The sequence below is a fragment of the Amblyomma americanum genome, chromosome 6 (genome assembly GCF_052857255.1).
Source record: "Amblyomma americanum isolate KBUSLIRL-KWMA chromosome 6, ASM5285725v1, whole genome shotgun sequence".
Taxonomy (NCBI): Eukaryota; Metazoa; Arthropoda; class Arachnida; order Ixodida; family Ixodidae; genus Amblyomma; species Amblyomma americanum.
In genome coordinates this window covers 37,181,058-37,207,924 of record NC_135502.1, presented here as the reverse complement: position 1 = coordinate 37,207,924, position 26,867 = coordinate 37,181,058, and the positions used below count along the sequence as shown (strand labels likewise).

At 48.2% G+C, this 26,867-nt stretch overlaps 2 pseudogenes; one reads left to right on the top strand and one right to left on the bottom strand.

Moving 5' to 3' along the window:
• The first annotated feature begins 1,976 nt into the window (after positions 1–1,976).
• Positions 1,977–24,856, top strand: LOC144095208 (alkylglycerol monooxygenase-like; annotated as a pseudogene).
• Positions 5,531–5,673, bottom strand: LOC144095766 (U2 spliceosomal RNA; annotated as a pseudogene).
• Positions 24,857–26,867: the final 2,011 nt, after the last annotated feature.

Below are 26,867 nucleotides of genomic sequence, written 5' to 3'. Positions count from 1 at the left end.
GACACTGGAGGGCGTTTGGGAGGCATCCGTCTGATTCGACGCCTTTCTGCAAGCACTGTCCAAAGTCCTAGACAAGGAGAACTGCATGTGCATTGGCAGGAAGTAGCGTAGTCGTTAGAACGCTCGGCTGCGGAACGGGAGGATGGCGGTTCGAATCCTATCTTGCAGGAAGGTTTCTCTTATCCGAGTTGAAGAGCGTAACGGACGGACGCGAGCATGAGCCATTACAGGCTTTCGCCTTAAAAAACGTGAGGCTATTTCCGATTACGTCTAGCTGGCAAGCATGGAAACTGTGCTATGTACGTTCAGCTGTGCTGTTCGTGCATTTACTCTTTATTCTTTATTGTGTTCGTGCATTTACTCAACGTGGTAGCGGAGACACATCTATTTTATCTGCTGTTGCTCGTGCCCTGGGTCATGAGGATTTTCTTCTTCTCAGCCCTCAGCAGAACATAGACAGGCGCGAGTACTCTATTTTTCCGCTCATCCTCTTCTATTCGGATGTCTTTCCGTCCCATGGAAAAGCAGGCGTTGCTAGGGCGAAAGAGAGGGATCGTTAAGTGTAAAGCTGGGCGTATGTAGATGTGACGAAAGAGCTACCCAGAAGCAGTTGCTTAACGAGGCAGGGATCCTATCTTCTTCATTGCTTTCTCTCTCTTTCCATAGTGTTGAGATTTATCTTATACAGCGAGAGCTGTTAAGCGCTCGTGCTGGGTTTCGCGTCGTCGTCATCGTAGTAGTAGTGCATAGTAGTAGCAGAAAAATGTCGAAGTAGTCGTCGACGTAACCAATGGGATCACTGCCATTGGAACCACTGGGAGGGTGGTTACCGTGGAAGGAGGAGGGTATGGCGAGAGCGTGAAAAGGCGTAGCCGGAGGGCGGTTACAGCAGAAGAAGGAAGAACAATATGACAAGAACGGAGGATGAAAATAACGGGGAAGAACAGAGGAAGAGGTACATGTTACAGAAAAAAAGTAACGAATTGCATTTACAATTATTCTTCTAAAATGTAAATGATTACAGAGGTCAATTAGAGCCCCAGAAAAGTAACTAAATAATTGCGGAAAAGTAATCGATTACTAGTGCGTTATTTTCTTTGAAACGTTTATTGCCATAACACAAATCTACTCACATCGCAATGAACTGCTGCAGCTTGCTTGATATTTTGTTGCACGTTGTAGATTGTCATGAAGAGGAGTTTTACGAATCTGTAGTCGCTAATTTTTCCACGTTTTTTCGAGAAAAGATCAGCAGCTACGCTGTACGCTTTCTCAATGTATGCGCTGCAGGCAAGGGCAGTATGATAACGCATGAACACCTTGCGCATCAGCTCGAAGTTGCGTACGAATGCCTGCAGCCGCTGCATGGGGCTTGCCTGCCTTGTCGTGGCCCATGTTACCAACGGGTTCGGAACAGGAACGGTGCCCCCTGAAACAGAGTATGGAGAGCCTGGGGATGCTGAAGAAGACTACAATTTATTTACATTTTTCAAGTAGTCAAGTTTTGTACGTGAAAGACTGTGGGGAAAAGACGAGGAGCAAGCACGTGAGTAGTACGCTACTACGCTACTGGTACACACGCAGTTGGGCTGAATGCCACTGTCTGCTGCTGAGCCGGCCCCGACCGCTTCCCTACCGACCTGACCGGTTCGGCGTGAAACTTGCTTGTCGGTTCGACGACACCGTGCGAGCCACGGGCTGATTTCTACATCAGCCCGGACGCATCGCAACTCCGGGGTAAGGCCTCGCACGCTCTGCGGGACCTCGGCCATGGAGTCACTTAAGGAAGCCCAGGCCAGCAGGTCGCAACGCCCTCCACGCCAGCAAGGACCCCGAGCCTTGAGCGCGGATCCTTCTCTTCCCCGGGACCTGGACCTGAAGAAGTCCCCTGGATTGACTACGCTTCTTCTGGAAGCGCGACGCTGTCAGCTTAGCGCGCTTTCACGCGCGCTGCCGCTGACGAGCAATGCGGAGCAATGGCCGCCTCTTCCATGCCCGACCTCCGGTCCCCACGTGGTGCAGAGATGAGGCGGCAGGCCTACCAGTTCCAGGAAGCAGCCGCCAGCAAGCACGTGGACCAGTTGCCCCCTCCAGCTGTCATGGACAATGGCGTCAACAGAGGAGGCCAGGGACGACCACGGGAGCAGTGAGGAGGAGGAGGAGACAGCGAAGCGCGAAGCATTGTGCTCTTCCCCACTTGACCATTTTCTTCCTCCTTCTCTTCTTTCCGGGAGGGAGAGCAGCCGGGGGACCGCAATGGAGTCTGCTTCCAAGGAAACCCGGACTTCGGCATTCGACTCAATGGGCCATTCGGCCTCCCCCTCCCAGCAATGGGGAGGCCTCCAGGAGGAGCGGACGATCGCCGAGTCACCGGTCAACAGCGCGCCGGTGACGACGGCGGTCGACTCCCTTGCTTTCTCGCAGGATCTCGGCGTGCCCCCTGCTGCTGCGGCGCCATCAGCGCGAGGCGTGGACAACTCCGCGATCCCAACTGCACTGAATGGAGCCGCGCAGCACACCGCAGCACACCGCAGCACTTGGCACCCGCGACCATGCCCACCTTCACCCCCCCCCCCCCCCCCGGGTGACCAACGCTGCGGAGGCCAGCCGCGCGCTCGTACCGTGGCGCGTGGCCTCATCCAAGGCTCAACGGCGGCGACGTGCTGCCTTGAAAAAGGCAGCCGAGGCGGTCCAGGCCCCCGACAATGTCGTGGGCACCACCTTGTTCCGGCCAGCTGACCGCGGCGTGGCCTCCTCCAAGGAGCAGGGATGGGAGCTCGCGGAGGAGTTTGTACCACAACCGGGCATCCTGGCGCATCGTGTCAATACGCGCCGCAACGTGGCGGCGTGGACGTGGACAACGAGGTCATCATGCGCGCACTGCTTGCCACTACTATCGTCCGTGGCATCGCGGTTCGCGCGAGGAAGCCTGCTGTCCGCAACATATCCATGGGTCTGGAGTTTGTAGCGCACGCCCGGCGCACTATAGAACAACTCATGGCCGGTCTACTCCATCGTGACCTGGAGCCGCTTCCGCGTCGATTGACGCTGCAGCCGCGTCTGGCGCGTACTTTTTCTCCAGCCTGGTCCGCAGTACGCTCGCAGCAACACGGCGCGCTGAGGTTCGGGCAGGCCAACCCACGCCCGACAACAACAAGCTCCTCGATCTGCGCGCCAAGCGACACCGAGCTCAACGATGCGCACGGCGGACCGACAGACCATCGGACTGGACGGTACACAACCGGCTGGATGCGGCAGCGCTGCGGCATGCCAGCAAACTGTATCGCCGGCAGTGGGCCTCGCTCTGTCAGTGGATGGAGGAAGACAGCAGCTCGCGGAGGCTCTTTTCCACCTTGCGGCGCATCGCACAACCGCAGGCGAACCCTCAGCCGCTGGCAGCTCTCGCTATTTCAAGCGGCCTCAGCTGCGAACAGTTGGCTGAGCGGTTTGCTGACTGGTTCGTGCCGCAACGCCCCGCGAGCGCAGCCAGCACGGCTGCACTTTCGAGCCTCGGATGACAGCGTCCCCCCTGCCACTTCAGAAGGTCCATGCGACGCATCTTTCACAGCAGTCCGCAGCGGAGCTCAACCACGCGCTCCAGCGGTGCAAGCGTCGCTCTATACTCCAGGACCGGATGGGGTGTCCTACCAGATGCTGCGCAACTTGGACGCGAAGCAACGTCAGCTCCTCCTGAAGCAGGTCAACTTGGTGTGGGAACGCGGGGTCCTCCCTGAGGATTGACGTACGGCTGTCGTTTGTCCCATCCCAAAGTTAGGCCTCTCCCCGTCCAAGTGCCCGTCGAAGTGATGCTGGTGATGCTGGCGTTGTGGGCACCACACGGATGGGTGGAAACAGCGCTGGAGGTACCCCTGGTGGTTGCGTCAGCCGTTGAGTCCCCGGAACGGGTTCAGGAACGGCAAGAAGTCCACGCTGCGGCGCCGTAGAACTTGAGATCACCGGAGCAGTTGCCGGCGTTGCTCTCTTCCATCCGAGGCGTTCCTGACCCGACCGAACCTCCGCTTCTCTGTTCTCCCCCCCCCTCCCCTCTGCCACGCTCTCCCTCGCGCTTTTATAACCTTGGCGTTGGTACACATCATCCTTGTCGCCGTCGTCTTCGTCTTCTCCGCCAATCATCATCTCCCACCTCACCAAATACTTCATCTTCTCTATTCTTCGGTTAATACACGCCATTCTGATCGCCATCTTCGTCGTCTTCATCATACCTCTTTCGTTCATACTTCTATTTCAAACTCCCTATTATATGTGACAAGGGCCCCCTCTCTCAAGAATTTTTCCATAAAAAACTGCTCACATCATCCCCATCTTCAAGTCTCACAGCCAACCGACTATCTTCTGGGGCGATTATATACCCAGCACACAACACACCGCAGATGACAAGCACACACCAAAAACACACCACTGACACAGCACACCAAATTGCAGTTACGGAACATTAACACACCATTGTCATTGTCCGTACGGTGTCCACCTGAAATGAATATTCTTGCAAGGCCAAACTCAATCTTAAGACTTTATTATTGTTCATTTTGGCCTTGGTTAAGCATTCAAGCGGCTGATGAATACTGAAGTGTCTCCCATAAAGATAAATGTGAAACCTCTCCACTGGCCATACCACCGCCAAGCACTGCTTTTCAACAGTGGATCTGCTGCGCTCACTAGCCGACAATCTCTCACTGGTAAAAAATACCGAATGTAGCATGCGACTCTCCTCCAGCAAAAGTACGGCTCCCAATGCTCTGTCTGTGATCTTCTGTCTTCATTAAAATTGGGGTTTTTAGTACCTTATCATATCCCAACTCTTTCGAAGCAGGCTTTCTAGCTTGGGTCTTCTCTTTGCCTAATTGCAGTTTCGCTCGGTGTTACGCTCAGACACATCGTAACGGGAGTAGAGAGCGGACGCTGCGTTGCTCGGGCTGTCACTTGAGCTCTTGTTTCCACTGCGGACGAGAAACTGAGTGCCCCATCACCCGCCTGAGCTGTCGCGGGCCTTCCCTCGTTTGGGTGTTCTTCAACGTCGAGCATCCTCCACTCGGAATCGGGGTCCTCGACATTTCTTGCGCCCCGTAATGTTTCCCAAGGGGAGATCGTAGATGGGTTGCTCGACGCATTTTGTCACTATACCTGTCCAGTATAATATGGCGTGGACGCTAGAATCCTGGATTAAGGAAGGTACCTTACTGTGCTATCTACAAGAGTGACGGCCGACGCTTCCCCTGTAAGATCCTCGTCCTTTACCAGGATTCTCCGAACCAGAACTGTGTTGGCTCCGCTGTCTCTAAGCACCAATATAGGACGGTCCCCTATTTGCCCAACCACTACCGGAAATGCTGCTTTCGACTTGGGTGTTCCATTCACCGCCTCATTTTCGAGATAGATAGTTGCCAGGAAGAAAGAAAAGGAAAATGCACAGGCCTGCTCACTGGCTCAAGAAGAGCCACAGTCGCTACCACGTGCAGATAGCAGGAGAGTTGAAAGATCGGATAGAAAGACAGGATAGTAAAGACGCGCTAAAGACAAGGCCGATCCCGGAGGTAGTGCAATACCGGGCCAACCGGTGGCGGGAGTGAAGCATCCTTCAAACTTTCCGCCACATTTCCAAAAATAAGTCCAATTGGACCCGTAACAGATACTCTACGGGGTCCGGACATTTATGAGCGGCGTTTGCTCTCCTTTTAGCTGTGGAACTTCAGGTGGTGTACAAGTTCTGCCCGAGAGTCGACAACGCATGCAGCTCGGTCCTGCGTTCTATATCGGAACTCATCCAGAGTATGACCCCTCCTCTTACAACCTCGACACACAACCTGTGTCTTTCGGGCAACGCTACTAGTCCGACAGTCAACTGCATGGCGTCCCACCTTGCCACAGAGGAAACACCTTACTGGCGCCTTAGATGCACCGCCATATGCTCTGTTTTTTTCGCATTTGTCTCTAGCCCCTTTTAAGTTAACTCTTTTGCCTTACTCATATTTCTCAGCCCTTGAGCCTCGAGCAATTGGCCTGCAGTGTCGGCAAACTCTTCCAATGACCACTTTCTTTCTTTCAGGAATAGCGCTAGCTTCGGACTGCAACATGCTAAAAATTGCTCTGTCACCAGCTTGTCACGCACCCCTTCAAAACTCTTTTCTGCGTTTGACATATCAAGCCACCTGTCGAAATAGTTGACCAGCCTGCAGCAAAACTGCTTAGCGGTTTCAGAATCCTCAGGTTTCGCGGTGCAAAATCTCTCGCGAAAACCCTCTGCCGTAAGCCTGAATCTTTAGAGGAGTGCCTTCCTGACTTTTTCGTAGTCCATGGAATCAGCAGCAGGCATCCTCCCAATCACATTCAGCGCCTCGCCGGCTTAACACATGCTCAACGTCGTGGCCCATTCACTGCGCGTCAGCCTTGCCCAAAAGCTATCCGCTCGAATCTCAGGTATGCGTCCAAATCATCTTTTTTATCATCAAAAGGAGGCATCAGCTTTCTTGGACAAACTCTGTCCGGTCTAGGAAATTCTGTACCCGCTAAGAAACGCTGATCATTATCCGTGATCTCATATCCTCCCGCACCGCCTGTTTCCACAAAATAATAATAATTGGTTTTTGGTGGAAAGGAAATGGCGCAGTATCTGTCTCATATATCGTTGGACACCTGAACCGCGCCTTAAAGGAAGGGATAAAGGAGGGAGTGAAAGAAGAGAGGAACAAATAGGTCCATAGTGGAGGGCTCCGGAATAATTTCGACCACCTGGGGATCTTTAACGTGCACTGACATCGCACAGCACACGGGCGCCTTAGCGTTTTTCCTCCATAAAAACGCAGCCGCCGCGGTCGGGTTCGAACCCGGGAACTCCGGATCAGTAGCCGAGCGCCCTAACCACTGAGCCACCGCGGCGGGTGTTTCCACAAAAGAAACTCGTTTTCCCGTTCTATCTTTTTCTCCCGTTCTTCTGCCTCGCGAGCACCTGCGCATGCATGCGCCCTTTCCTCTCTCTGTCTCTTTCCCTCCTCCTCATAGAGATGCATCGCCTCTTCCTTGCTTAACCCTAGCTTGAGAGCCAGTTCTAACGTTTTTGCCAAATCGATACTTTCTGCCGTCCAGAGATCGGAAAGATTCGAGGCAAAGCGCTAAGGCGCCCGTGCGCTGTGAGATGTCAGTGCACGTTAAGGATCCCCAGGTGGCCGAAATTATTCCGGAGCCCTTGCTTTCTTCTTGCTTTCTTCTCTCAGTCCCTCCTTTATTACGCCGGTGCACTTTGATGCGTTCAGCGGAACGGTATGTGTGATCCATGCGGCGCCTGCTATGGAGACCGACACCGCGGACCGCGACAGTAAGGTTAAATTGGTTTTTGGGGAAAGGAAATGGCGCAGTATCTGTCTCACATATCGGCGGACACCTGAACCGCGCCGTAAGAGAAGGGATCAATGAGGGACTCCGGAAGAAAAAGATGACGAACGCGCGGCGCACCCATTCTTACACCGTGGGCGCACCCACTCCTCCTCGCCGGTTGCCATGGTAACGGCGCATGCGCACAACCTGCCTTCCCCTGTACCATGGTAACAGCGCATGCGCATTACTGGCCTCTCGCGTGCACCGCGAAATGCTCGACTGGGCCGTAAGAGAAGGGATCAATGAGGGACTCCGGAAGAAAAAGATGACGAACGCGCGGCGCACCCATTCTTACACCGTGGGCGCACCCACTCCTCCTCGCCGGTTGCCATGGTAACGGCGCATGCGCACAACCTGCCTTCCCCTGTACCATGGTAACAGCGCATGCGCATTACTGGCCTCTCGCGTGCACCGCGAAATGCTCGACTGGTATTCTAGTGTAGCTCCGGCTAGGAAAAGAAACAGGGAAATGTATCCTGACACAGGCTCGCCAAACAGTCACGGATCCCCGGAGAACACTCGGGCCGAAAGAATGGACTAGGCGACAGATGTACCCACACAGACGCACATTTAATATACCCTACGTGGCACAAACACTAGCACGCAAAACTTACTAACTCGAAACACGAAGACTACCTATACACACGACCCGGGAACACTACTATCAACGTCTACTACTGGCGTTCTACTACTAGCGTTCGGCGTTCGTGCTCATGGTTCGTTGCTGATGCAGCGTTGCATGGGTCCAGTAGCCGGCGTCGAGGTCACATTCTAAGTGCTTAGAATGGCGTCGCTGGCGGCGTCGTTGGCTGCGTCGTACGAGATCCCGGTCCAAGTGCCCGTGGAGGTGTAGCTCTGATAAAGCACTGCTCACAAGTCGTTTGCAGCTTAGTGAAGGCTGTGGCAATGTGAGTCAATCAGAACGGTGTGCAGTGCAAAACGTGTTCCTCCCCTTAGAAAAGTGGTCTGTAGACAGTCTATAGACTTCTCATAGACTCTTGTTTCTTCGTATACATGTTTCCGTTTGTATATATATTTCAGTAGACTTTCTATAGGATTTGTATTGCCTATAGACTATTCTCTAGGATTTCTCTATAGACGACCTATAGACATTCTATACAAAAGTCCGTGGACAGTCTATAGGCAGTTTAAAGAAATTTTTGTTAGGGTCCGTGGCCCTCATCCCGCGACCAGTGTCAGGAAAGAATACCAGTGTCCAGCTGCTGCGCGCAAATAGACTCATCTGACGCGGCGGGCGGTATGTTTACGAATGGCAGCACACTACCTCGCAGCAGGCCTTCGCAGCTTTATGTTCTCGCGGTCGTTCCCTGCTAATTTAACCAGCGAATGAAACGCTCGCTGTAATTTCAGAACCCTACCCTGAGCTCCTTATCAGTTACTGTTATAACTGTATGAAATAAAGTCACAGCACTGCTCACATATCTTAGGGGATATCTGTTGTCTTCATCGGGCCTGGCTGGATGCGATCGAGATCTCTACGTTTTGATAGAGCTGCAAACAATTTGTGAGATGAAGTATAACCAATGAGTTCAGAATTTATCTCTATAGTTAAAATGAAATCAAACGAAAAGTTTGACGGAAACCTGTCTCGCTCGGATGATGCATGACGAAGAAATAAACGACGGCGGCCGAAAAACAAAGCAGTTTCACGTTTCGTTGGTTGTGAATACAGCTCCGAAACGTCAGACCACTTTGCATTCTGGTCTGTCACGCTTTTTATTTCTTCATAACTGGAATGAATTGGGCTACAACGCTCGGATGCGTGCATTTTATACGGGCGAACCGAGAACGGGGATTTATTGAACAGCTGCATCCTTCGTTCTCAACTCCGCCTCCTTCTCACAGCCCCATAGAGCATAGATGGGGAATTCTCGTCATCCATGCTGGTGAATACCGCAGTGAACTACACTTCACTGCCCTGAAGGTGATCATGTGATCCCGGAGTAGAGACGTCACTGAGCACTCTTTTACATAACATTCCCAGAATTACGACGTAAGCCACAGAAATCAACGCAATACCTGTGAAAACGAAAAACTGGCCGACGCCGAGGCAGCGATTGAATATCGAGAATTAACACACCTAATATAGGTCGCCGGTTCGAATCTCTGCCGTGAGCTGGACTCTAACCTAACTAGTAAGTTTATGCTGCACAAAAAGCAAAATATTATGCCATAAATCCAAACACTCCCACAAACGGTTGAGCCGCAACGTTCATAAGAAGATTCGCAAATACGTAGAATTAGGGATACATAGGCCGCCGATTATAATCCCTGCCGTGACTAGGCTTTAACTTCACTAGTGAGTTTATGTTGCACCAAACGCTGAATCGTACATACGTTTTATGGAGGAAAAACGCTAAGGCGCCCGTGTGCTGTGCGATGTCAGTGCACGTTAAAGATCCCCAGGTGGTCGAAATTATTCCGGAGCCCTCCACTACGGCACCTCTTTCTCCCTTTCTTCTTTCACTCCCTCCCTTATCCGTTCCCTAACGGCGCGGTTCAGGTGTCCAACGATATATGAGACAGATACTGCGCCATTTCCTTTCCCCCAAAACCAATTATCATTATTATTATTTCGCTCTCTGCTGATGCCCGGGAAATACAAAAATACCACGTGAGATTTCCGCTTGCGCGCCGCGATTGCAGTGCTCTCAAACGTTCTGCCTAACACACAAGCAGCTCATATAGCCGGTTGTGCTGTTGCTTATAAGATGACAGGGCTGCGACACAGGTGCTGGCTGTGCGATTTACGCGAGCGCAAGCGATAAGGAGTGTGTCTGCTGGTCGCTATCGTCGAGCGCCGCAAGGCAAGCATATCGCTGCCGTAAATCGCACAGCCATCTGCTGCGTCGCTGCCCTGTCACAATCTAAGCGGCAGCTCACCGGGCTAAATAATCCGTTCGTTCCTACATGGAACGTTTGACAGCACTGCAATTGCGGCGCGCAAGCGGGCGTGTCGCGTGGTATCTTTTTTTTTTGTATTTCGCGGGCGCCTGCAGTGGTTGAAAGAAGGCTGATACGTAATATATGGAAAGTTAAAAACTTCTCAATCTGACGTTTTGCGGACCGTTCTACAACTTTCTCATTGGCCCTTTTCGCCTATATTCATTCCTTGCGAAGTTGTTTAGTTAATCTGGACTAATTATGCAATTAAGCACAATATAAAAATAGTGTGACTAGCTCCATACAATAACCAGCAGCATGCATTTGGTCGCATCGTCTTAGAGTGCCTCGGCGTATTTTTAAGCCCTGGCTAAAATTAGCTGAGACACCCCGTTGTCTGGCAGGCGTCGAAATCGGGCCACTTAGTCCCGGCATTCGGTTTGGTTTGGTTTGGTTTCTGGGTGTTCAACGTCCCAAAGCGACTCAGGCTATAAGAGACGCCGTAGTGAAGGGCTCCGGAAATTTCGACCACCTGGTGTTCTTTATCGCACAGTACACGGGCCTCTAGAATTTAGCATCCATCGAACCCGCGTCTTTCGGGTCAGCAGTCGAGCGCCATAACCACTCATCCACCTGTTCCGACATTCGTGTAAAATTTGTGGGCCAACCGTTTGCCGCAGAATGTTCCGGATGATGTCGTATACGATTCAGTGTTTCCTCGCAGCATAAATTCACTAGTTAAGTTAGAGCCTAGCTCGCGGCAGGAATGCGAACCGGTGGTCTATGTAACCTCAATACCATGTCTTTAAGTCTTTAAGAATCTTCATATATGCATTGCGGCTCAACCATTTGTCGCAGAGTGTTCGGGGTGGTGGCATTTGATTTCGCGTTTCGCGCAGAAAAAAATTTACTAGTTAAGTTAGAGTCTAGCTCGCGGCAGGGATTCTTAACGCTCGATATTTGATCGCCGCCTCAGCGTCGCCTCATTTTTAGTAACAGCTAGAATTATCTCACCAGTCCGGCATATAAACAGTCTTCGTTCATGTACTAACCAAGCGTGTATACTGCCACCGACGCTTTACAATAATTCTCTTCTGCAGAGGCAATGGGTTTAGTACGTTACCGTACACCGCTAAACGGAGAGTTGAACAAGCTGAGAGACAGAAACGCATTGTCCTTTTTCTGGCAGCCTCGTCACAGAAGGTACCCTTCTGGGCGGATACATCTACGTGCACGACAACTTCAGTATTGTGACGCTTCCGTGGAATGCCACGGCCACATGGTTCTTCGCTTTGCTGGCCGTCGACTTCGCCTACTACTGGGTGCATCGATGGTGACATGGTAAACGTGTCACATTCTGGTTCCTTACAGCATGCGACTTGAACATTAAAGAACAAGCAATTGTGAGGTAGACCTAACAATTTGGCTTAATTTCGCAAGGAGGAAATTGCCCGAAAATTTATTGATTTCATAGCTATGGAAAAAGTATATAGCAATTGAATAAAAATTCTGTTAAATGAAAGGGCCGCCCAGTCATCTAGTAAATACACAGCTGACCAAGCAAGTTAGCCACAGGGCGGCTCCGTGGAAGCAGTGGCTTGAAATATACAGTGAGTAATTTGCTAGAAGCGCGAGAAGCACACACGCGTGGAAAAGAGGCGTATCAAAACCATTATACAGTTGAATCTTGTTATAACGAAGTTGAAGGGGCCCGACGACTACTTCGTTATAGCCGTAGCTTCGTTATAGCCAGTGTTTACCGAGCTTCCTAAGGGAATTGTCGTTCCTTCGTTATGTTCATTATTTCGTTATAACGAGATTCATTTGCCTTGGCGTGTTCGGCATTTGGTGACTTGCTAATATTGCGCGTGGTTAGCAGACGAACTTAGCGTGCACAGTGCATGATCATGAACCGCATCTCTCCTTTTTATTTTGACCAAACCATCCATTCAGAGCATTAAGAATGAAAGCTTGTTTGCGTTACTGTGCTTAGGAAACCTTTCGATGCCAACCAAAACACATTTTGGCGTCAAGGAATAATGCGCTCCCAAGAGAAACGACATGAAGCTTCTTATATTTCCGATTCCACTTCACAGCTCCGATAAAACTTCTTTTATGCGAACCAGCGTCCAACCCCATGAGTTTTACCTCATTAATGCCTTCTTGTTGCGCCTCCGTTGCTTCCAGAAATTAACCTGGCTTGGTCGGGCCACCAGGTCCACCACAGCTCTGAGTTCTTAAACCTAGCCACTGCCCTGCGCAACTGGGCTCTGCAAGCATTCTTTGAACCCGTAAGCATGCATGTCGTCATTCAAAAGTCACAAAGAATGTGGAAAAAAAAAACACTATCTGTACTAAGCCCTACCAAGCGAGGTGTAAAGGCGCTAGCGTTTCAGATCTCGCCAAAATCTTTAGAGGTATAGAAATGGGCATATATTAGGATCATTTGCAGGAGGCGCGGGGCTCGATCCCCAGTGCCTCTGGGTATCCATCGACGATGCAATCAGAAGCTTTCCCTGGCTTGGTGCTCGGTTTATCTTGAGTGAAATGTTTGGGAAATGTGTTTATGGCCCCAGCTTGAGCAGGTGAAAATACTTTGTCATGTCACTCTTTAGCCAAATCTGCCCTTGCGCTATTCAAATTCATCATCATCATATTTATTATCATCATCATCATCGTCGCGGAATTAACTTGGCTTGCAGCATGCGAGCGTGTAGCATGCCAGCATAGCAACTACTACATTCAAAATCTTGCCGGAAGCCATTCTGGTTAACATCCTTGCTTTTCCCTCCCCTCTTTATCTATCTATCTATCTATCTATCTATCTATCTATCTATCTATCTATCTATCTATCTATCTATCTATCTATCTATCTATCTATCTATCTATCTATCTATCTATCTATCTATCTATCTATCTATCTATCTATCTATCTATCTATCTATCTATCTATCTATCTATCTATCTATCTATCTATCTATCTATCTATCTATCTATCTATCTATCTATCTATCTATCTATCTATCTATCTATCTATCTATCTATCTATCTATCTATCTATCTATCTATCTATCTATCTATCTATCTATCTATCTATCTATCTATCTATCTATCTATCTATCTATCTATCTATCTATCTATCTATCTGTCTGTCTGTCTGTCTGTCTGTCTGTCTGTCTGTCTGTCTGTCTGTCTGTCTGTCTGTCTGTCTGTCTGTCTGTCTGTCTGTCTGTCTGTCTATCTATCTATCTATCTATCTATCTATCTATCTATCTATCTATCTATCTATCTATCTATCTATCTATCTATCTATCTATCTATCTATCTATCTATCCATCCATCCATCCATCCATCCATCCATCCATCCATCTATCTATCTATCTATCTATCTATCTATCTATCTATCTATCTATCTATCTATCTATCTATCTATCTATCTATCTATCTATCTATCTATCTATCTATCTATCTATCTATCTATCTATCTATCTATCTATCTATCTATCTATCTATCTATCTATCTATCTATCTATCTATCTATCTATCTATCTATCTATCTATCTATCTATCTATCTATCTATCTATCTATCTATCTATCTATCTATCTATCTATCTATCTATCTATCTATCTATCTATCTATCTATCTATCTATCTATCTATCTATCTATCTATCTATCTATCTATCTATCTATCTATCTATGCTCTTGCGCGCTAGGTATCTGCCTTGGCTTTTCGTCTGGCGAGTCCCCGTAGGCTGGATCCGGTCTTGTAGCGTAGGCAGCTTGCGAAGTTTCAACGCACTAGGAGTTCATATGGCGTCTTCCTCGTGAAACGCTTTCTAGGTGGCGTTAGTGCACTAAGGCATTAATAAGCGTTGATGCATTTGAGCTGTGTCGACTTCAGCAGTTCTGTGGGCAGTGTGTTTTTGGCAAGGCGGGCGTTGTTTGGCGGACTTTGCGTTGTTTAGTGACTTTCGTTTCTCTGATTCTGTAAACAACAGACCGCTTTCGGTGAACTCAGATGACCTTTGCTAGCGTTGCAACAGCGGCTTCTGATGCACCGTGCGTGGCACGAACAGTTCGTTGCGCAGGTTGAGTGTTCTTTCAAGTATTTGTCAGACGCTCAATCCAGGTATATCGCGGTTGGTTTAGCATAGTAATAATAATACATAATAATAAATTGGTTTTGGGGAGAAGGAATTGGCGCACTATGTCTCACATGTCGGCGGACACCCGAGACGCGCTATAAGGAGGGACTAAGAGAAGAAAGGAAGAAAGAGGTGCCGTAGTGGAGGGCTCCGGGATAATTTCGACCACCTGGGGATCTTTAACGTGCACTGACGCCGCACATCATGCGGGCGCCTTAGCGTTTCGCCTCCATCGAAACGCGGCCTCCGCTGTCGGATTCCAACCCAGGTACTTCGGATCAGTAGCCATATCAACGATAACGCCTAGGAGGCCTCCAGATTTTACCGTTTTCCTCAATCCAAACTATTTCGTCCCTTTTCCCTGGACTGGTGCGCTTGCATCACTCATCAAGGCCCTGTACGGAGACATCGTTCCTGGCAACCCGACTCCCACCACTATCTTGAGCGGTGCCGCTGGATGAAGATAGCGGGAGCGAGACGCTGATCAAGCACCCCCCCCCCCCCCCCCCCCCTTGCCGTATCCCGCCCCACACGCAGCTGCAGCCACAAGAAAAAAAGGAGGCTTAGATTTTTGCTCCGTTTGTTAACGTACATACCGCCTAGGGCCAACTCGTCCAAGCTGCAAAGGCCAACTCGGAGGTTTTTACTACCACCTCTGATTTTACTGAAGCTGTCGCAGTACGTTCTCCGCAGTTTTCTGATTCTCTGTGCCAAATTTCGCGGTGGGGTGGTGCGTTGTTGTTGCGCAAACGAATTCTAAAATTTCCCATTTTGTCGCCTCGATCGTGGAAAGTTCTAGTAATTATCGCTCCGATTAATCTCTTCTGTAATGAATTGGGAGGAGTGTATTTGGCAGGCACTCTCAGGTCATGAATAGTAGCTGACTGGAATCCGTAAAGAAGCAAGTATGCAGTATTAACTTGCAATCACTCACCGGCCGGGCAGAAACTTGGCTTATTTATTCGATTTATTTCTGTTGTAATATCCGACAGCATGTTCTTGCGCGCGCAGAAGTTCCAGACGACGTGACGCGTCGCCTACGCCCGCCTTTAACCGTCAGTCGGGACGACGAACCAATGGAATGCCTTTACCGAAGATGACATCATCTTCAAGGCTCGGGAAATGGCTGGGATACCAGCTTAGAAGACGAGGAGGTTATCAAATGTCCAGACCCTGATCAGTGGCCCTTTAATTGTGAAGGCACCACACGGAGGCAGCTCACAAGCGCTGAAGGCGATCGATGACTGCGGTCGCGCCATCTCGGGTGTGTCTTTGGAAGTTCGGGAAAGGTGTCAAGCGAGGGGTTTTCGAAGCCGGTCTTCGGGACGCAGGCGTCTTTAATTTTTCGCGTGGGTGTTTTGCGCGGTCAAAGAAAGTTTAAAGTAATGAGGCCGAGCGTGGAAGAAATAATGCCAATTGGGATTTTGTTATTTTACGGCAAATCCTGTTCTAGTCTTCCAATCCATATCATTATGGAGGAAGCCAACTGTCACCTAAACCAAGGGGCATAGGGAAATGTGTTGCAATATTTTTTATGTGTGGTGTTGATCAATGGGAGATTAATCGTGTAGTGATTTTATCGCTGAAAAATAATTGATTAGAAAGCAGAAGAAAAAACAAGCACATGGGACCCGAGCCCTTGACGTCCAAATTTCGCGTCCGGTGCTCTACCAACTGAGCTACGGCGGCAGTTGTTTAGTGTTCTGCATTTCGGTGGTATTTATGTATGCCTGTAACCTAACCATGAGACTGTTTACAAGCGCCACCCTCGTCCATAGTGGTGGACGTAGTACGTCCTGTGTTACGGCGAATGTCACGTAGGACGCGATCGAACGGCGATGGCGGAAGCTGTCCTAAAAACTTCTCGTGCTGCCTACAGCTCAAGACTGTATGTCATATATATGTCATGACGAGCCCTTCATTTGCCTTCCCTTGTCCGCCAAGTAATTTATATCACGGCATTCTAAAGTAATTTAATATCAGGGAATATCTAATGAAGGTATGTGTGATGTAAAAATAAAAATGCTCTAAGTGGCTAGCAAGTAACTCTAAGTGACTGCGTCAGCTTTTGCGCCTGTTTTGATTGCTTTCTTTACGCAAGGGACATCTCTTTCCTAAGATACTCTTGTTCAAGTTGCGTGAGACGCCACGTAACTTGTCTATTCGACGCTTGATGGTCTTAAATACTTCAAACATTTGTGCCATTCTCTGCAGTAAAGCGAGATGCTCAGCATGCTACACAAGGCGCGCTGTTTGCAGATTTGAGTAACTGGGATATTATGACTGTCAGCATTTCAGGGAACGCAATTCACTGATGACGTTACTACAAAACAAGAATACGAGCTTCAAAATGTATTAAGCACAATGAGATACCTTCCCCCTCACAAATGCATTTTTACTGTCTCCTGGGTTCTTTATTTTTTCCCTGCGGCCTGGTAAGAAAAGTTTTGTTACAAAAGTAGACAATTTCGCGCTTTTTTGCCAGTAACCAAATATCTTGCCACGAGTTAGCGCCTTCAAATCTAAATGAGCGAGCAGCAGCTGAAGTCAGGAAAAGCGTTTTGACATCTCCTACAAAAAGTATTCGCAGAACTACTCGCTGCTTCTCGCTACTGTAGAAAAAAAATGGTGATTCAGTTAAAGGGTCCCTAAAAAGGGTGTTTGAGGTTTGGCTGTAGTGCGCTTGCATTATGTAGAGTATAGGCCACCGAGTGTTCATGCCGCGAACAAGGCCTCAAAAGTAGCCGATGATTTACAATATATTTTAAGAAATTCGCGCTTCTACGCTTCGGGGCGACCAGCGGTGCCGGGCTTTCGCCCAAATCCGTACACAACGCTTCATACAGCGCTCGTTACGTCACCAGCGGAGGGCTATCATTGGTTCGCCGTGCCAACTCATTCTGACGTGACGCAGCTACCACGGCCGCGGCCGGAAGCTCCGCCCTCCGGGGAACTCCGGCGCGCGTCGGCAAGCGGCGGAGAGGCCGAGTGGGTGGGGCCGGCTGATAAGCGCTGACATTTGAGTGTGCAAAACTGATGAGAGGATAAAGAAAGGCGTGAAAACGCGGAAATACAAATTTTAGCTATAGATAACTGAGCTTCCCCAAAACGCATTTGAAAAATTCTTACTGGAGGCTATTTGTAAAGTGATGTCCTTTAACATCATAGGAATACTTCAGCATTGTGGTTGTGTTGATCGGTGCAGTATCCCTCTCGAGCCACTCTGATTTGAAGCTGCTCTTAATGGAAGCTGCGGTGTGCATTCATGGTGTGCCGCATTGTTGGGCTGCATGGAAGTGACATTGTCGTGTCGTTTACTCGTCCGTTACCGTTAATTCTGAATTTGCCTCAACTCTTTCGAAAGCCTGTATACTACTTTGATCTTACATATTTCTTCAGCATCCAAGCTGTACCCATAGGCTCGATTTTCGCAGGAGAGGTATACAGAGATAACAAGCCCCGAATGGTTGTCATTTGTGCAAGGGGAAAAATAAATGATGTGCGGATGCACAGGTTTTCACACCAATTTCTCCGAAAGCTAGGCACCTTCTGATTAGCTACACTTTTCAGCTTTGTCATAAGCAATTTGTTGGGGATATTTGATTATTGGGTTTGCTTATTACCCGTTCAGAGTTACATACTCTGAATCTGTAGTATAGCTTTCAACGAAAAAAAAAAGGCGTGGCTGCGTGCGTACTCACCCTTTCTTATTTCTTGTTTCTTCTTTGTTTATGTGCGAATTTTCTGCAGCTGCTCTGCCTGCCACTGGCACTGGTATTGTCACCGAGCATGTACCTGGTGCATCGGAAGTTCAACCTCTTCTTTCAATTCCTGTTGCACACCGAGGCGATCCAGACGCTAGGACCACTCGAACATGTATTCAACACGCCCAGCCACCACCGGGTGCACCACGGTATTTTACCGCAGTACGCTGCAGTCTCCGACATGAAAGAAAAATGTATCAAAATGAATCATTTTTTTAACATTCAGTTATAGGATTTCCTAACCCGAAAACAATTAAGAAGCTCTGAATATTTAATCAGGAATTAAGGCTACATTTCACATGCGGATTTACTCGCACAAACAAGCACACTATCTTGCTTTCATACACTCTTCTCTCACGCACACACACAGACATATGCACGTAAGTACGCGCACAGTAGAGGTAGTGAAAGTAGCCCAATCAGAAGCCGCTAACGCAATCCGCTTCCACACACCGCCAGTGCGCACGCGCTGATTGGTCCATACACGGATAAAATAAAGACCGGGGTGCTAATAAGCAAAAGTTCATTCGCGGATGGGGCTCAATTTTGTCTCTGGTCGCAAGTTATTCTGGAAGCATTGCTATCTATTAAGGCGAAAACATTTAATGGCTAATCGTCGTCCGTCCGTCCGCGAAATCTGTCACACTATAGCTGTCAATCAAATGACGTCAATTCGATAAGAAAAAAAATACTTGTGCACGGCCGGATTCGCACCACCATCTTTCCGTTCCGCAGCCTAGCGTGCTAATAACCACGCTACTTCCGGCCAACGCGTATGCAGTTATTTTTCAGTCCTTTTAGGTTGCCCCAACCTAGTGTATGTCAGTGGTGCAGACAGAGGCTTATTATTTTTCAATCTTTTTAGGTTGCCCCAACCTAATATTTGTCTAGCGTCTTAATCCCGTTATATTTAGTGGGACGGGCAGAGACACCTTATTTTTCATTCTTTTTACAGTTCCACAATAATTTTTGTCTAGCGTAAAGACGCTGGAGAGTGTTTGCGGAAAGGCGTCGAATAAGACGGATGCCTCCCAAACGCCCTCCGGTGTCTCCAGCATTTAAGATTCACAAACGATTATGTACTTACCCAACATCTTAACCACACATCAGTGACAGAAGCAGCAACTCCGCGCTAAAGGCTTTCGCCTCACCGTACTTTAGGTAATCAAAGTGCCCCCCTGAATTTTTTCGGTAAGACTCAGGTGGAATCAGAGTCTTTCAATACCTTTTTACTGGTCGTTAAGCATCCGAGGGAGCTTGATATAGGGACACAAGCTGCTACTATAGGTGCGCAGCGGCAAGTCATGAGGCGTCGTCGGAACTGCAGGGCTAAGGCACAAGCTGTTACTTTAAAGAAAGGGCGCTTGTATTCCTCCGTGACTATTTTTGGGGCTTGTATTGCTTGAATATAGGTAAGCCAGTCCTGCACAACTATTATTTCATTATACCTTGTGCCGAGAAGAAATACTGGAGACGGCTGCGTCCTCAAGCAACGCATAGATGTTTTACGCAAACCACCACCGCGGTGGCCGAGTGCTTGAGCATCCGCTTCGCATGCGGGAGGTGCGGGGTTCGATCCCCAGTGCCGCCGGTTGCCCACCGGTGATACAATGGGTACAAGGTTTCCCCTGGCCTGGTGCTGGGCTTCTTTAGGATGAAATGCTTGGAAAATGGGTCTTTGGTCCCACCTTGAGTAATCGAAAAATACCTTGAGCCATGGCGCTCTTTGGCCATAGACGCCCTTGCGCCATAAAAATCCATAATCCAATCATTTACGCAAATCAATGCAGCTTCGAAGTGCCGCGGTCGCTTATTGCCACGCTTTTAATCTCAAAGCAGGGTTTCTAAGGAAAAATAAATTCGGCAGAGCTTGGCGGAGCCACCGCAAGGAAAGTAAATTTTTTTCACAGAGCTTCGAAATCCCCCATCATATGAACAAGCTTACCGCTGCCCTTCCAGGAATGAGCGAGGTTATATACAATTACAAATAATTTATTTTCCCCGAAGCGCACAGGTATTCGAAGTATACTGAGAAGTTTTAAAACAAACAAGTACGCATGCGCCAAATGCAAATTAATCATTTATTGTCACCGCACAGCGTGTTACAGAACGTTAAAAAGTTATGTAAAAAATTTCCACACTCGTCGACCTTCTGCCATGGCGAGGAAGTGACAGCAATTAGTGTGCCGTTTTTCTATGCTTACAATGTCGCACGGTTATTTTTGAGAGCAACACCAAACCTGACAGAGGCGAAATAGCTGTTTATGTAGTAGAGCCGCTGCTACGTTTCTGGGCGATTCGACGAGCAAGCGACGACAGAGAAGGTTGTCAGGAATGCCTTTATTCCATCTCGGCAGCCGGGCAGAAAAGAGCGACGCAGCGCTCTGCCGTGGCGCATATGAATAGCCCCCGCGATATCAGCATTTTTCATAAGCGTCATGTTGAACAAAGAATCAGCAATGCGTTCCGGCCCCGCCGCGGTGGCTCAGTGGTTAGGGCGCTCGACTACTGATCCGGAGTTTCCCGGGTTCGGACCCGAATACGGCGGCTGCGTTTTGATGGAGGAAAAACGCTAAGGCGCCCGAGTGCTGTGCGATGTCAGTGCACGTTAAAGATCCCCGGGTGGTCGAAATTATTCCGGAGCCCTCCACTACGGCACCTCTTCCTTTCTCCTTTCACTCCCTCCTTTATCCCTTCCCTTAAGGCGCGGTTCAGGTGTCCAACGATATATATGAGACAGATACTGCGCCATTTCCTTTCCCCCAAAACCAATTATTATTATTATTAGCCGAGCGCTCTAACCACTGAGCCACCGCGGCGGGTAAGCGCGCTTTGTTCGGCATAGCATTGTCAGTGGTGTAGCGAATCACAATACAGCTGAGATGTGCTAACTAGTAGGCTGGTTAACTAATATTGAATAGCTAACTTTTTAAGTATTACTGTTAAGCTCCTTAATTATTGAGAAACGTGTAGTCCACTGTAATTAATACCCATATCACGGCGCACTCCGCCATCCCTGCTCCCGACGCGCGAGAGCCGTCGGCGTCGGAATCACGCGAGCAACCGCGCGGCTGCGATGGACTACGTTGCTCTAGCCGTGTCAGCGGTGTAGCACATCAGAATACAGCTAAGATGTGCTGACTAGCAGGCCGGTTAACTAATATCGAATAGTTAACTTGTTAACTTTTACTGTTGGGCTCCTTAATTACTGAGAGGCATGTAGGCCTCGGTAAATATATTATATATCAGTTTTTACAGTTTCGAAAACGCGGTTGCCCTCGGCGCTGTGGGCCAACAAATTTTGGCTATTTCGACGAGTTACGTGCACTGGAGAGGTTGCTCTGCTCGCAAGATTCTCAAAAGCGCATGTATTGGCGCGACGTGGCCAAAATTTCTTGTGTCACAGCGCTGAGGGTAACCGCGTTTTCGAAATTTCTAAAAACTGATGTAGATATTAATTACGGTCTTCTACATGCCTCTCAATAATTAAGAAGCCTAACAGGGGTTGTTAAAAAAGTTAACTATTCAATATTAGTTTACCAGCCTGTTGGCACGTCATAGCTGTACTCTGATGTAGGACATTGTTGACACTGCTATGCCGAAAGAAGCCCTCTTATAACTCAAAAAAACATATTTTTATAAATTGTGTAAAATATATTAGGTGAAACCCCTGTAAGAACTACGGCGGGGTGTTGACTGTCTGGGACCGCATTTTCGGCACTTTCGCCGCCGAGCAGCGTAGGCCTGTGTATAAGGACTGACGCGGCCCGTGAACACTTTAGACCCATGGACTATACAGGTCTGTTGTGAAGCTTACGCTCATGTGTTTCCTTTGTTTCCTTTTACTTTTATTCTTTTGGAGACGCATATGTCTTCAAAGTTCCGGAAACCTTGTTTTGAAATTGCCACAGTTTCAGCAGCGCCTTTTAAAGGTTTCAGTCGCAGTTGCACTATTGGAAACAAATGGCCGCCTTTGGCTCAGTGGTTAATGGCGCTCGGCCTCTGACCCGAAAGAAGCGGATTCGACCCCGGTCGCGGCGGTCGAATTTCGATGGAGGTGAAATGCTAGAGGGTCCTGTTCTGTGCGATGTCAGTGAACTTTAAAGAACCCCAGGTGGTCGAAATCTCCGGAGCCCTATACGGCGTCCCTCGCAGCCTGAATCGTTTTGGGACCTAAAGCCTCATAAACCAAACCAGTTGGTAAGACAACACGATAGCTATGCGGGTGAGTTGGTGATACATATTCAAAAATAACAGCGCCGAAAACGGAGACGAACGGTAGAAAAGCACAGGACAAGCGCTGGCTCTCACCTAAGTTTAATCACGGGAAACAGACAAATATAAGGGAAAAGGCAACAACAAAACCACAAGGCACAAGGCATGTTGGGTCAAGATAGGAAACCTCACTATCACGAAGGAGCAGGGAGGGTTGGCTGACGCACAATCTTGTTTTTTGTTTCTCATTTGGTAAGCTTCGATGATTTCCCGGGTCCATCATTCCTTATACTATAGTGACATATTGTATAAACACCCCGACCAATTCACCAAGTCCATGCCGTTGCATTCACTTTTCGGACAACTTCCTTCCCAAGCCGTGCTTTCTGTGGATTTTTCCAGCAGGACTTTCATTTTTCTGCTTGACTGCTATAAATGAAACTTCCAGGCTGAACTTTGGCAAGAGCGCGCGAGGGGCTGCTCACGACGCTGACTTTTTGGGAGGCGCGGTAAAGATAACACACGGCTACTCCGTGTTGTTTGAACCCACTGCAATATTGTAGAATTGCTTTATGTTTGGTCATAATGACATTTCCTTATTACATAGCATAGAGAGTTATATCATATCGTTACCGTGTTTACGTTACCGTTTACCGTGTTACCGGACGCCGGACTTTAGGGTTAGCGCGGCGCGCGCACGCCAGAAGACGTTTTAGCGTACCGCCGCGATGGCTCAGTGGTTAGGGCGCTCGACTTAATAATAATTGGTTTTTGGGGAAAGGAAATGGCACAGTATCTGTCTCATATATATATATTTGGACACCTGAATCGCGCCGTAAGGGAAGGGATAAAGGAGGGAGTGAAAGAAGAAAGGAAGAATAGGTGCCGTAGTGGAGGGCTCCGGAATAATTTCGACCACCTGGGGATCTTTAACGTGCACTGACATCGCACAGCACACGGGCGCCTAAGCGTTTTTCCTCCATAAAAACGCAGCCGCCGCGGTCGGGTTCGAACCCGGGAACTCCGGATCAGTAGTCGAGCGCCCTAACCACTGAGCCACCGCTGCGGGGCCGCTCGACTACTGATCCGGAGTTCCCGGGTTCGAACCCGACCGCGGCGGCTGCGTTTTTATGGAGGAAAAACGCTTAGGCGGCCGTGTGCTGTGCGATGTCAGTGCACGTTAAAGATCCCCAAATGGTCGAAATTATTCCGGAGCCCTCCACTACGGCACCTCTTCTTCCTTTCATCTTTCACTCCCTCCTTTATACCTTCCCTTACGGCGCGGCTCAGGTGTCCAACGATATATGAGACAGATACTGCGCCATTTCCTTTCCCCCAAAACCATTTATTATTATTATTATTATTATTATTATTATTAGTACCGTCTCTCCCGTAACGAGTTACCACCGTAAGGCTAAAACGACTGATGATGATGGCAGATGCCCAGCTTTTATTGCAAACAAAAATACGGATGCATTGCAATCATCTCTATGAAGTGAGACGCTACATGCACTTTAATAATCTTTTTTTCTGCATATAAAGACGTACCGATTGCACTTCAGCTAACAGCCGACTCAGCGGCTTTTCAAATGTGCTCGTGAAGCTAGACACATTTGCCTGCCCTGGCCAGCTGAAAATTTCACTACGTAGACCTCAGTATAAGCTTGCATACGCAGCGCACGTTGAGTTGCGAGTGCTGTAAAAAAGCGCAACTCGACACCTGTTCGCCGTGCGGCATCGTCGCTTCTTTTTGTGTTTGGATGTGAACACTGTGGCGCCATCTAGTGACAGTGAGTTAAAGCGCGCCAACTCCGGGTTGGAGAAACTATTTTCTGTAATTACTGATGAATATAGCAATGGAATCACCAGTCTTTTTTTTTTCTAGGAAAAAATTATGAAAATAAAGAAAAATGTTAAATCGGGCACAAAACTGAAGAGCTACAGTGTAGTCGTTGCTATTTGGCTATGTACTCGCGACATATAGACAGGCTTAACTGCTCAAAAATCGGCAAATTAGCTCAAAAATATGGCCTAGTTCTTACTCAAACATCAACGTATAGGTGAGAGTCTGCAAATTAAAAGCGAATGCCTTCATTTATAGCGAGAAATGGCGCCGAAGAACGCGGCGGCATTGCTGTATTTGGTCCGAAGCGGCCGTGCAGGGCGCCGCCATGTTTGTTTACGAGCGAACGCTAACTCTCCGCAACGCTAAAAGAGACTCCGTAAAGTGCTAGCGGACCGGTAAGTGGCGGCGCATGCGCAGATGTCGCTAGCCGGGCCCGGTAAACGGGAACGTAAACACGGTAACGATATGCTATAACTCTCCAATGACGCGTAGGATAGCGGTCTTCGCCTTGATTATGGGGCTCACCTTTCCAGATCCATCACTTCATATACATATGCAAGCAAGTCATAAGCACCAAGGGCCTTGCATAAGCACCAAGGGCCTTGCCAACAAGCTCTGCACCTTATTCAAGAGCCCTGGATGGCGACCGACCATAGCGACGCTGGACGATCCCGAAGACGAACCAGACGTAATTAAAGAAAAGTTAGGTTGACGCCATAATATTTAGCGAAAATTAAGCCAGGTGTCAGCCTCCTTTATTTTGCAGTTTGTTTATTTCTGAGGGTTTTAACAATACCCATTTGTAAACAGAGGGAGATGGACATATGTTCGCGGACAAGTTAGTCACTATACATTACAGACAGACAGTATTTATAACACACCCGTGGGACTCGATCAACATACATATGGTTAGAGTAATTCTATAGTAATTCTGAAAATTACACGATGGCTACAGTGTCTTCTGTGTTGCTGTTGCGAATTACGTATCTTCAGTAATGATCTCAGCTCGAATAGCGGAGCAGATTGAGACTAATATGGACGAGTGACCTATATTAAACGCGGTGCGTGTTTAACAAAGAATGCCTTAAAAAAAGAATGTTGAAATACCATCAAACCTAGTTCCACTAATGTTTCAAGTCCAGATACGCTCAGTGCCCCCATATATATTTTTAGCACATTAGCAGATGTGAATGAACATTTCGCTTTATTTCGAGCCATTTCTCCTTACCTTGCAGTTACGCAGGCCTCTGAAAACGTACGCGCCATACGCCACAACGTTGAGCAGGTTTTACGTAGCCGTGCATTTCATCTTGATCATCGTTGGATACGTGAAGCTGGAACATTGGAGCCCGGTGAGTATGGAACTTCTTCTTCGTTGCGGTTGCCTTTAAGTAACAATCCTAATCGATCCATATCAGTGTTTAAAAACCATGTGACCTGTTCTTCGGTAAGGATAAGGTTCATTAGCCTGCACACATCACGACTGTACTAATTACTTGTGGTAATCCGCCAATAAGGCTTTTTTTTTTTGTGCCACTACTGTTTACTACTACTAGTCCCTGGCCGCTCATGCGTGCCTAGGGGTGACGGCAACGGTCTACGGCAGTGTTTTGCTAAAAATCTCTTGCGAGTAGTTAGCAGTTCGAACGAAATAATAATAATAATAATAATAATAATAATAATAATAATAATAATAATAATAATAATAATAATAATAATAATAATAATAATAATAATAATAGTTTTTTTGGGAAAGGAAATGGCGCAGTATCTGTCTCATAAATCTTTGGACCCCTGAACCGCGCCGTAAGGGAAGGGATAAAGGAGGGAGTGAAAGAAGAAAGGAAGAGAGAGGTGCCGTAGTGGAGGGCTCCGGAATAATTTCGACCACCTGGGGATCTTTAACGTGCACTGACATCGCACAGCACACGGGCGCCTTACCATTTTTCCTCCATAAAAATGCAGCAGCCGCGGTCGGGTTCGAACGCGGGTACTACGGATCAGTAGCCGAGCGCGCTAACCACTGAGCCACCGCGGCGGGTCGGCCGCGGCGGCGAGTGACTGATCTGAGTGTGGCTTGGGGATCAAATCGTGAATCAAATCGTCTTTCATAGTTTGCTGAAAATGATAAAAGTTAGCTGTTCTCACAAAAGAGTTTAGGAACGGTAGCGTTAGCATTACAACACTTATGCTTTTTATTCATGAACTAATGTTGCCTTGGTCATGTCCACTCACTGCCATGTATCGTCACATACGAAATCTCAGAAGCATTTCATTTAATACAGGCGCTCTTCCAGTAGTGTCAAATTGGCATAAATAAATAACCAAATAAATAAATAAATAACGTTACTGAGGAAATGATATTTAAAACCGATGAAACAAAATGGTTGTCATCGATTTCCTCACTTCAGGTCATCGACACCAGCACGCTGCTCTACGGCGCCGCTTACATCTTCTTCTCCCTTACTGCGATGGGCGCCATCTTGTACAAGCGGTGAGTTTGAAAACGTACCACGTAACTATCCTTGTACCACTAACAGCCAGTTGTGCATAGTCAAACGACGTGGATGAATTTCCGAACCATGAACACGAAGCTGCGGC